Source organism: Oncorhynchus mykiss, chromosome 3 (genome assembly GCF_057628025.1).
Source record: "Oncorhynchus mykiss isolate SJ-2025 chromosome 3, ASM5762802v1, whole genome shotgun sequence".
Lineage (NCBI taxonomy): Eukaryota > Metazoa > Chordata > Actinopteri > Salmoniformes > Salmonidae > Oncorhynchus > Oncorhynchus mykiss.
The window spans coordinates 90950436-90962713 of record NC_143024.1 but is presented as its reverse complement, the minus strand read 5'-3'; the positions used below and the strand labels follow the sequence as shown (position 1 = coordinate 90962713).

The 12278-nt window shown below is 48.3% G+C and overlaps 1 long non-coding RNA gene across 2 annotated transcripts in view; it reads right to left on the bottom strand.

Moving 5' to 3' along the window:
• Positions 1-599: 599 nt before the first annotated feature.
• The window catches only part of LOC149984723 (uncharacterized), a 159691-nt gene continuing 148012 nt past the window's right edge, over positions 600-12278 (bottom strand). For both annotated transcript variants that reach the window (XR_016494884.1, XR_016494885.1), the window contains one exon: positions 600-1365. This is a non-coding gene — a long non-coding RNA (uncharacterized LOC149984723). The remainder of the gene's footprint in view (positions 1366-12278) is intronic.

The following is a 12278-nucleotide window of genomic DNA, read 5'->3' as shown; positions in this document are numbered from 1 at the left end:
AAGTTTCCACAGCAACCGCTCTAAGACGACAAACCATCCCCATCTACTGGATACAAATGCTTAGTCTGAGTCTAAGACCTACTGGTCTTTGCTGAGCTCCATGTTCTTGAATAAGAACAGCAGACATATAACCCCCTTTCTCGCCCACAATGAAATGTAAAAGTTTGGAACGGTCTGGCAAACCCAGACATGGTTAAACAGTCAACCTTTGCTTTAGAGCAACCATGAATGATTCTGCATCCTCATTCCAAATAACAGGATCCTGTGCAGTCAGTTGGTGACCATAAATACAAGCTTGAAGGGGAACGACTATTCCAGCATAGTCAGGCAGCCGGGTCCTAGGGTAGCCAGCCATCCCCAGTAATAACATCATGTGCTGTTTGGTAAGAGGTTTTAGGTACCCAATTTTCTCCCTTCAGGAGTGACATCATTACCCAAATAGATTACTGATTATCTACCACACCGTATTTTTGATTTAGACACCTTATCAATACCCCAGTCTATTTCAAACCCCTCATCTCGGCAGTGTTTTGAATAATATGCGGTACAATGCAAATCATCAGGTTCTTTCACCCCCCCCCCCCCCCCCCCCCCCAGTTACCCACCAATGTTCAGCCAAATACACAATATCTTTGGTCATCTCCCCATCAACTAAGTTGTCAGGGTTTAACTACCAACTGTTCACAACTCGGAGGAGTAGAAATGCTTCCTCCACTAGTATCACAGGAGGAGAGGAGAGCAGTTTCACCAACTCTTCTGTCTCAACGTCCTCTTCTCCATCGTCCCGTCAGAACCCTGGGGTTTGTACACCACTGTGTGTGGAGGAGGGGCATTCAGCCAGGGTCCACGATCTGCTGGTTTTGGGTTGCCCAGAGCGTTTGGGCATTCTCTCTGAAAATGACCAGGTTGGCCACATACAAAGCAGTTTTTTCTGTGGACATGAAGGGGAATTGTGTCCAGGTTGAATGCAAGTATAACAGATGAACGTTTTTGAATTTCCTCTGCCACGGCCTCTTCCCCCCCAAGCTCGTTCTCCACCTTCGGCATGTTTCATTTGTTCCCAGACCTCATTTGGCTCTTTATACTCCCATCCCGCACAGTTCCTACACACAGCACTGTGCACTTCCCATTTTCTAAATAGCCCCCAGTTCCCTCCTGGATTTTCCCCTTTTCTTCAGTCTTTCATAGTCCTCAATTCTCGGTACTATTTCTTTATGCTTACTTTCCCTCCTAGTGGAAAACCACCTTCCTTGTGCCACAGTGGGATCTCACTTGTTCTTCTCCCCACAGTCTCGTCATGGATCGGTACAGGTCCGGTGTCCTCAGGAAACACCGCTTTTCATTTTTTGGGTTCTCCATTTTCCTCTATAACATATACAGAAAAACAATGTGGATCAGTATAACGAATAAATCTTTACAGTATAACAAGTTACAGTACAAACAAGAACTCATTTGACATATTCTTACAAATTGAGAAAAAAAAACAGATTTTAAGCCTTTATAATAATAACCCCAAGCTCTTTTTCCCTCAAATGGGAAAGAACTCCAAAGTATATCTTCTCCCAAATGCACGTCTCTCACTTTCCCAGTATTGTAGTTTGTAACATCCCCTTTTACACCGGGATGCTGTCACAATCTTCCAAACCACTACTTTCAACCCACTATCTCCCAATAAGTTTTCTAATCGGCTAATGCTGTCACGTTCTGACCTTTATTTCCTTTGTTTTGTCATTATTTAGTATGGTCAGGGCGTGAGTTGGGGTGGGCAGTCTATGTTTGTTTTTCTATGATTTGGGTATTTCTATGTTTCGGCCTAGTATGGTTCTCAATCAGAGGCAGGTGTCATTAGTTGTCTCTGATTGAGAATCATACTTAGGTAGCCTGGGTTTCATTGTGTGTTTGTGGGTGATTGTTCCTGTCTCTGTGTTTGCACCAGATAGGGCTGTTTAGGTTGTCACACGTTTATTGTTTTGTTAGTTTATTCAAGTATAGTGTCTTTATACATTAAACATGAATAACCACCACGCTGCATTTTGGTCCGCCTCTCCTTCACCTCAAGAAAACCGTTACAAATGCTCAATGTTACAGTTTGTAATTTAACATTACATCCTCGCTGACACCTTATTTTATACATTTATACATTTCCTTCTTCTCAGAAACTATCTATCCTTCTCTCAGATGAATCTAACCCCTATAATTCTCTCATCGGAATCTAACCCCTATAATTCTCTCAGTGGAATCTAACCCCTATAATAGCGAAAGGACTCTTCTTCCAAGAGGACTCTGACCCCTATAAACCATTCTTAAAACTGGGCTTGTTAACACCTCCACTGAGCCTGAATGAGGCTCCTCCCCATTTCTGGCATTCGTAAGATCCATCGTATAGTTCCAGTCCCGGCCGAACACCAGCGTCTCCTCAGGCGCTCCTTTTGAGAGTTCCTGTCTATGACACCCAAACAAAAGCCCCCTCCTCCCTCCCTGTGTTAGGCACATACACATTTATTAGGTCAAAACCCCTGTTATTAATTTCCGCTTTTTCTACAAGCAGTCTAGCCCTACACACATCCTTCGAGGAGCTAATAATTTTCCCGGATGGCAAAAAAAATCTTCAGGTACAACCTTTTTCCCTTCAGTCTCATTCAGGAATATTGACGGTTCCCTCATCGTGTACTTTGAACCCTCTGAGTCGGAAAAGAAAGCCTCCTCAGCATCCTCTTCCTCAGACTCACCTTCCTCCTCATCGCCATCTCCCATTCTGACCACCTGCCCTTTCTCCCTAGTTGGGGCCTCTCCCCTCCCACCTCCCTTCCTCTCCCCCTTTATCCTTTTCTGCTTGAAACCCTCCTCCTTCACCCCTAGTCTCTTACACTTCCCCACTATACTCTCCTCATCCACTATCACTACCTGACTAGACCCAGACCCATCTACACCACCATCTGTAACATGACTAGACACAGCCTCATCCACGGAACCATCTATAACATGACTAGACCCAGCCTCATCCACGGAACCATCCACAACATGACTAGACCCAGCCTCATCTACACCACGATCCAGAACATGACTAGACCCAGCCTCATCTACACCACCATCCTTAACATGACTAGACCCAGCCTCCTCTACACCACCATCTATAGCATGACTAGACCAAGCCTCCTCTACACCACCATCTATAGCCTGACTAGACCCAGCCTCATCTACACCCCCATCTATAACATGCCTAGACCCAGCCTCATCTACAACACCATCTATAGCATGACTAGACCCTGCCTCATCAACACCACCATCTGTAACCTGACTAGACCCAGCCTCATCTACACCCCCATCTATAGCCTGACTAGACCCAGCCTCATCTACACCCCCATCTATAACATGCCTAGACCCAGCCTCATCTACAACACCATCTATAGCATGACTAGACCCAGTCTCATCTACACCATCTATAGCCTGACTAGACCGAGTCTCATCTACACCACCATCTATAGCCTGACTAGACCCAGCCTCATCTTCACCATCTATAGCCTGACTAGACCCAGTCTCATCTACACCACCATCTGCTTTATAATATGCACAAGAGCACCAGCTGTTTTGGATGACTCTGTGATAACACTCTCGGTAGCCAATGTGAACAAAACCTTTAAACAGGTCAACATTCACAAAGCCGCTGGGCCAGACAGATTATCAGGACGTGTACTCAGAGCATGCTCGGACCAACTGGCAAGCGTCTTCACTGACATTTTCAACCTCTCCCTGACCGAGTCTGTAGTACCTACATGTTTCAATCACCAAAGTGCCTCTACCAAAGGAAGTGAAGGTAACCTTACTAAACGATTCCCGCCCCGTGGCACTCACGTCGGTAGCCGTGAAGTGCTTTGAAATGCGGGTCATGGCTCACATCAATAGCATCCTCCCGGAAACCCTAGACCCACTCCAATTCGCATAGCGCCCCAACAGATCCACAGATGATTCAGTCTCTATTGCACTCCACACTGCCCTTTTCCCACTTGGACAAATGGAACACCTATGTGAGAATGCTGTTCATTGACAACAGCCCAGGGTTCAACACCATAGTGTCCACAAAGCTCCTTACTAAGCTAAGGACTCTGGGACTAAACACCTCCCTCTGCAACTGGATCCTGGACTTTCTGACGGACCGCCCCCTGCTGGTAAGGGTAAGTAACAACGCATCCGCCACGCTGATACTTAACACTTGGGCACCTCAGGGGTGTGTACTTAGTCCCTTCCTGTATTCCCTGTTCACCTACGACTGCATGGCCAAACACGACTCCAACACCATCATTAAGTTTGCTGACGACACACCGGTGGTAGGCCTGATCACCAACAAAGATGAGACGGCCTATAAGGAGGAGGTCAGAGAACTGTCAGTGTGGTGCCAGGACAACAACCTCTCCCTCAATGTCATCAAGACAAAGGAGCTGATTGTGGACTACAGGAAAATCCGGGCCGAACAGGCCCCCAATAACATCAACTGACTAGACCCAGCCTCCACTATACCACCATCCATAGCCTGACTAGACCCAGCCTCATCAACACCACCATCTATAACATGACTAGACCCAGCCTCATCAACACCACAATAACATGACTAGACCCAGCCTCCACTATACCACCATCCATAGCCTGACTAGACCCAGCCTCATCAACACCACCATAACATGACTAGACCCAGCCTCCACTATACCACCATCCATAGCCTGACTAGACCCAGCCTCATCAACACCACCATAACATGACTAGACCCAGCCTCCACTATACCACCATCCATAGCCTGACTAGACCCAGCCTCATCAACACCACCATAACATGACTAGACCCAGCCTCCACTATACCACCATCCATAGCCTGACTAGACCCAGCCTCATCAACACCACCATAACATGACTAGACCCAGCCTCCACTATACCACCATCCATAGCCTGACTAGACCCAGCCTCATCAACACCACCATAACATGACTAGACCCAGCCTCATCAACACCACCATAACATGACTAGACCCAGCCTCCACTATACCACCATCCATAACCTGACTAGACCCAGCCTCATCAACACCACCATAACATGACTAGACCCAGCCTCCACTATACCACCATCCATAGCCTGACTAGACCCAGCCTCATCAACACCACCACCATAACATGACTAGACCCAGCCTCATCAACACCACCATCCATAGCCTGACTAGACCCAGCCTCCACTATACCACCATCCATAGCCTGACTAGACCCAGCCTCATCAACACCACCACCATAGCCTGACTAGACCCAGCCTCATCAATACCACCATCCATAGCCTGACTAGACCCAGCCTCCACTATACCACCATCCATAGCCTGACTAGACCCAGCCTCATCAACACCACCACCATAGCCTGACTAGACCCAGCCTCCACTATACCACCATCCATAGCCTGACTAGACCCAGCCTCATCAACACCACCACCATAGCCTGACTAGACCCAGCCTCCACTATACCACCATCCATAGCCTGACTAGACCCAGCCTCCACTATACCACCATCCATAGCCTGACTAGACCCAGCCTCATCAATACCACCATCTATAACATGACAAGACCCAGCTTCAGCAATTGTTATAGTTGTATTATTTTAAACTTACCCGTATGAATAGGGGTATTTAGAGGACTACGTAGGTAGAGAACATTGAACAGAACAAGTCAATAACTACATTTGGACAGCAATTATGATTGAACCCTAATTTAAGGTCTTAAGATCTTGAAATGTCAAATATATACAATACATAGTACATATTGATTACTGTATTGATTGATTAATTGTTCAGTTCTTTATAAAAAAATTACAAAAATTCCCAAAAGTAACCCCACAGTGTACAGCCCTCTGTCTCTGTTAATCCAGTAACTGAAAGGACGCTGGTTCGAATACCAGAGCCGACAAGGTGAAAAATCTGCTGATGTGCTCTTGAGCAAGGCACTTAACCCTCATTTACGCCAGGGATACTCTGTACTTCTATGGCTGACCCTGTAAAATAACACATTTCACTGCACCTGTCTGGTGTACGTAACAAAAAAACATGCACCGTATCGATCTCTGTCTCTCTCTCACACACACACACATACACACATACACACACACACACACCAAAAATAAACAACAAAATCTGAACAAAAAACAGGGGTTCCTGGTTGCATGGAGCATTGTGTGTGCAGAGCACGGGGATTGGTCAGGAAAGGTCAGGTGTAATTAGTTCTCTGACATACTAACAAGCTGCTATGTGTCTTTGTGTCGGCCTAGAGGTCATGTGGTAAGAGGGCCACAGAGAGAGCACAGTCTGCCACACAGGCCTAAACACACACACCATGGTATGGCACACACTGTTTAAACACACACCGTGGTATGGAACACACTGATTAAACACACCACAGGACAGGTGACTCAGGGCAGAGTGCTAAACAAACTCTCCACAATGTGGTATGGGACATGCACAGACATACCTTGAACTGTTCTGGGTTTGACCCGGAAACGAAAAGGGTTTTAACTGGAATCAGAAAGGATTCTCCCATGGGGACACGCCAAATAACCCTTTTTTTAAACCATTATGTTCTACACTGAGAGCTTCCTGTTGGCATGGACTCTGATAAGACTGCTGCATAAGACTGTATCACTCTGACTAAAAGGTTTCAGGCTCAGGGGTGTTGGTATGACTCTGGCTAATTAGAACACAAAACAATTCCCCTCCTGATGAAATATCTGCAGTAGGCCACATCTCTCTCTCTCTCTCTCTCTCTCTCTCTCTCTCCATGTCATTTACCATATGTCCCTCTCTTGACCTCCTTCCTTCTCCATCCATCCCTACCTCCACCTCCACCTCCACCTTCTCCCTCCCTCCCTCCCTCCCTCCCTCCCTCCCTCCCTCCCTCCCTCCCTCCCTCCCTCCCTCCCTCCCTCCCTCTCTCCAGCCATCCATCCCTCCCCACACCCCCTCCCTCCCTCTCGCTCTTCATCCCTCCCTCAACCCCCTCTCTCCACCCCTCCCTCCCTCCACCCCCTCCCTCTATCTCTCCACCCCTCCCTCCACCCCCTCCCTCTATCTCTTCATCTCTTCATCCCTCCCTCCACCCCCTCTCTATCTCCATCCCTCCCTCCACCCCTCCACCCCCTCCCTCTATCTCTTCATCCATCCCTCCATCTCTAGACCCAATGACTAGCCCTCTATCTGATGAATCCCGGTGCCCGCTGCCAACCCCTCATTCCCTACGGTCTTCATTTCATCCCCTCTGTCTCCTCTCCGGGGCCCTGCAGCACTGGCCTGGCTGGCATCTACCCAGCATTCTTCCATTTCCTCTAAAGTGATGTGATCAGGAAAGAAAAGAGATGAGAACATTCTTTTCCCATGATTCTTAAGTGGCACCAGCGGCTCTCTGGTATGGCTGGCTAGCTAGATGGATAGCTGGCTGGCTGGATGACTGGCTAGCTGGCTGGATAGATGGATAGCTGGCTGGCTGGATGACTGGCTAGCTGGCTAGCTAGCTCGATGGATGGCTGGCTGGCTAGATGGACGGCTGGCAAGATTGATAGCTGACTGGTTGGCTGGACAGCTGGCTAGTTGGCTGGCTAGCTGGCTGGCTGGCTGGCTGGCTGACTAGCTGGCTGGCTGGCAGGAGGTTTGGATATTTGCATAACTTAGGAGGATTAGAGACAAGACCCCCTGTTCCCTTACGCCAAAACACTTATCTGATCACGACTCACATATGCGATATAGAGTGGGACAATTAAAATGCAACATTATAGAAGGAGTTAACCGAGTCAACTATAGATATACTGTTTGTTCATCTCTAGAGGATGTCTTAGGTATTGTACCCCCCCTTCTATGTCTGTGTGGTGTGGTGTGCTGCAGTGAAATTTGTTGTATATTAGCCCTCTCCCTCCTCGGTCTGTGTGGTAGTCTGTTGTTGTATATCAGCCGCTCTCTCTCCTCTCTCTGTGTGGTGTGCTGCAGTGTAGTCTGTTGTATATCCTCTCTCTCTCTCTCTCTCTCTCTCTCTCTCTCTCTCTCTCTCTCTCTCTCTCTCTCTCTCTGGCAGTCGTCTGACAGTTTTGTCTTACTCAGGGAGATTCGAGTGTGAGGCGGAATTATCAGCTAGCTCCGTTCCCATGACAACTAGAGACTGTTAGCGTCTCCCATGACAACAACATACTGTTAGCGTCGACCAGAATCAAAATCTAAATTAAACCCTCGATCTGGAGACTGATCTAAATGGCCCTTCTGTTAGCACCTGTACATACTCTCTCTCTCTCTCTCAGTCTCTCTCTCTCTCTGTCTATCTCTCTCTCTCTCTCTCTCTCTCTCTGTCTCTCTCTCTTTCTCTCCTTCTCTCACTCTCTCTCTCCCCTGATGACAGAACCTGTTCACAGAGGGTATTTCTGCATTTTCCTTCTGTCCCTCCCCACTCCTCCTTTCGTCACTCCCTCCATCTCTTCTCATCCCTGTATATCTAGGCTCAGACTTAACCTCCCCCCCACACAGTGTGGTCACATGACACAATCAAGGAAGCATAACAGGGGAGGGGTGAAATGTTATAGAGGCGGAAGTAGACGGCACAGCTCTCGGTTAAGTGTAGCGTTTGAGCCATCGTGCGAGAGAGACAGAGACAGGAAGGAGAGACAGAGACAGGAAGGAGAGACGGGAGGAAGGACAGGAGGTTGAGGGACTGGGACAGGAGGTTGAGGGACTGGGACAGGAGGTTGAGGGACTGGGACAGGAGGTTGAGGGACTGGGAAAGGAGGTTGAGGGACTGGGACAGGAGGTTGGGGGACTGGGTTAGGAGGTTGAGGGACTGGGACAGGAGGTTGAGGGACTGGGACAGGAGGTTGAGGGACTGGGACAGGAAGTTGAGGGACTGGGACAGGAGGGTGAGGGACTGGGACAGGAGGTTGAGGGACTGGGACAGGAGGTTGAGGGACTGGGTTAGGGTGGAACGGGACCAAAACGTCAGGCTCAGTGACAGCAGGGACAGCAGAGGTGCCAGGCCGTGCCAGACGCGGTGAATGGCAGTATCCTGGGCCCCACTCAGAATTCACTGCATGGGGCTGCATGGAGGTGCAGGTTGGGGAGGCAGGGATCTGGAGGAGTGGAGGAGGGGGAGGGATGGAGCTGAGGCACTGACTTCATGGGCTCCAGTCCAGATCTACTCCACTCAGCTCTGCTCCATTCAGCTCAGCTCAGCTCAGCTCAGCTCTTCTCCATTCAGCTCAGCTCTCCTCTGCTCCATTCAGCTCTGCTCTGCTCCATTCAGCTCTGCTCCATTCAGCTCTGCGCTGCTCCATTCAGCTCTGCTCTGCTCTATTCAGCTCTGCTCTAATCAATTCAGCTCAGCTCTGCTCCATTCAGCTCCGTAAAGCTCAGCTCAGCTCAGCTCTATTCAGCTCAGCTCTGCTCCATTCAGCTCTGCTCTGCTCCATTCAGCTCAGCTCTGCTCTGTTCCATTCAGCTCCATAAAGCTCAGCTCAGCTCGGCTCAGCTCTTCTCTGCTCCATACAGTTCTGCTCTGCTCCATTCAGCTCTGCTCTGCTCCATTCAGGTCTGCTCAGCTCCGCTCTAATCCATTCAGCTCAGCTCTGCTCTAATCCATTAAGCTCAGCTCAGCTCTGCTCCATACACCTCTGTTCTGCTCTGCTCCATTCAGCTCTGTAAAGCTCAGCTCAGCTCTATTCCGCTCCATTCTGCTCTGCTCCATACAGTTCTGCTCTGCTCCATTCAGCTCTGCTCTGCTCCATTCAGCTCTGCTCTGCTCCATTCAGCTCTGCTCTGCTCCATTCAGCTCAGCTCTGCTCCATTCAGGTCAGCTCAGCTCTGCTCCATTCAGCTCAGCTCAGCTCTGTTCCATTCAGCTCTGCTCCATTCAGCACTGCTCCATTCAGCACTGCTCTGCTCCATTCAGCTCTGCTCTGCTCCATTCAGCTCTGCTCTGCTCCATTCAGGTCAGCTCTGCTCTGCTCCATTCAGCTCTGCTCTGCTCCATTCAGCTCTGCTCTGCTCCATTCAGCACAGCTCTGCTCCACTCAGCTCAGCCCAGCTCTGCTCCATTCAGCTCAGCTCAGCTCTGTTCCATTCAGCTCTGCTCCATACAGTTCTGCTCTGCTCCATTCAGCTCAGCTCTGCTCCATTCAGTTCTGCTCTGCTCCATTCAGCTCAGCTCTGCTCCATTCAGCTCAGCTCTGCTCCATTCAGCTCAGCTCTGCTCCATTCAGCTCTGCTCTGCTCCATTCAGCTCAGCTCTGCTCCATTCAGCTCTGCTCTGCTCCATTCAGCTCAGCTCTGCTCCATTCAGCTCTGCTCCATTCAGCTCAGCTCTGCTCCATTCAGCTCTGCTCTGCTCCATTCAGCTCTGCTCTGCTCCATTCAGCTCTGCTCTGTGCCATTCAGCTCTGCTCTGCTCCATTCAGCTCAGCTGTACAGTTCAGTTCAGCTCTACTTCATACTCCTCTGCACTTTACATCTCAGCTCAGCTCTACATACATTACTGCAGAGATGGATGGGATAATGGATATTATTTATATTTCCAACATATTCAGCAAAGGTTGTGTAAGCAACTATAATTTATTTCCATCTATATTTCATCTAACACTGAACATGCACAGTGAAGAACAGAATAGATTTGTACCAGAGTTAGTTACAAAGCTAATTTCCAGTAGACAAAAACAGTGTCAACAATATTACAATGTATAACTAACTACCCACTTGATCTCCTGTACAGTCCTGTGATTAACTTTTGGACAGACAAAATGCTGTTTTGACGAGGTTGAATATCTTGAGTATATTCTTCATTTGGTACAGAGGAAGTACCAAAGGTCCAAGTCAGGGAAAAAGCAGTTTCAAGGTCTATGTATCAGTACCAGGTTAATGAGAAATGTAAAAACACAGTACGACATCTCTAGGCATGGAGCCAACAACAGAAGCCTTTTCGCCACATCAACCAACAACACTCCTGTTCTTCCTGTTGTTCTTCCTGTTGTTCTTCCTGTTGTTCTAGTTCTTCATGTTGTTGTTGTTCTTCCTGTTGTTCTTCCTGTTGTTCTTCCCGTTGTTGTTCTTCCTATTGTTGTTCATCCTGTTGTTATTGTTCATCCTGTTGTTGTTGTTGTTATTCTTCCTGTCGTTGTTGTGTTTAATTCTAGATCAAAATAAAGCTAGACACCAACGGCCTGAGAATTTCCATATCCTTCCATCCATCACATTAGTGAAGCGGCTCACTACCCGAAGTGGGAAAGTGATCACTCACTCGGTGTGTTTAAAACATCAACAGCTAGCATCCTAGCTACCGTTCCATGCTGAGAAGACATTTGCATGAGGCACATCCTCCTCCGTGGGCCTGATAGATGATCTCCGTCCCTGGCTGGTCGCAGGAGAGACCATTTGTTCTTATCCTTTCAAACACAGAAATGGAAAAGGGGTGGAGGGGGGGGATACCTATTGCAATCATCCCAAAACACGTTTTCCATATTTAACCCAACCCCTCTGAATCAGAGAGGTGCAGGGGGGGGGGGGGGGGGGCTGCCTTAATTAACATCCACGTCACTTGCCTTACTAGGAGAGAGAAGATACATTTAGATATGGTCCTAAAGAAGCAATGGGAGGGGAAGGTCCAGACTCACTGGCTCCAATCCAATTCCAAGGCCATTTTGGAGACTGTTAGATTCACACGCCAATTTAGAGGTAACACTGGAACCTGTTTTTATTGCGGGAACGGGAGATGTAGGAAGCAATGATGGAATACAGGAAAGGATTTGTATGTTTTATTTTACTTTTATTTAACTAGGCAAGTCAGTGAAGAAATAATTATTATTTCCAATGACGGCCTACCGGGGAACAGTGTGTTAACTGCCTTGTTCATTGGGCAGAACAACAGATTTTTACCTTATCAGCTCAGGGATTCAATCTTGCATCCTTTCAGTTACTAGTCCAACGATCTAACCGCTAGGCTACCCTGCCACCCCATATTGTAGATGGAGAGAGAGAAGGGAGCTGGAGAGAGATGGGGTTTGGAGAGAGAGAGAGATGGGAGCTGGAGAGAGAGACGGGAGCTAGAGAGAGAGATGGGAGCTGGAGAGAGAGATAGGGGTTTGAGAGAGAGATGGGGGTTGGAGAGAGAGATGGGAGCTGGAGATGGGGGTTGGAGATAGAGATGGGGGTTGGATATAGAGATGGGGGGTTGGAGATAGAGATGGGGGTTGGAGAGAGAGAAGGGAGCTGGAGAGAGAGATGGGGGTTGGAGTGAGAGAA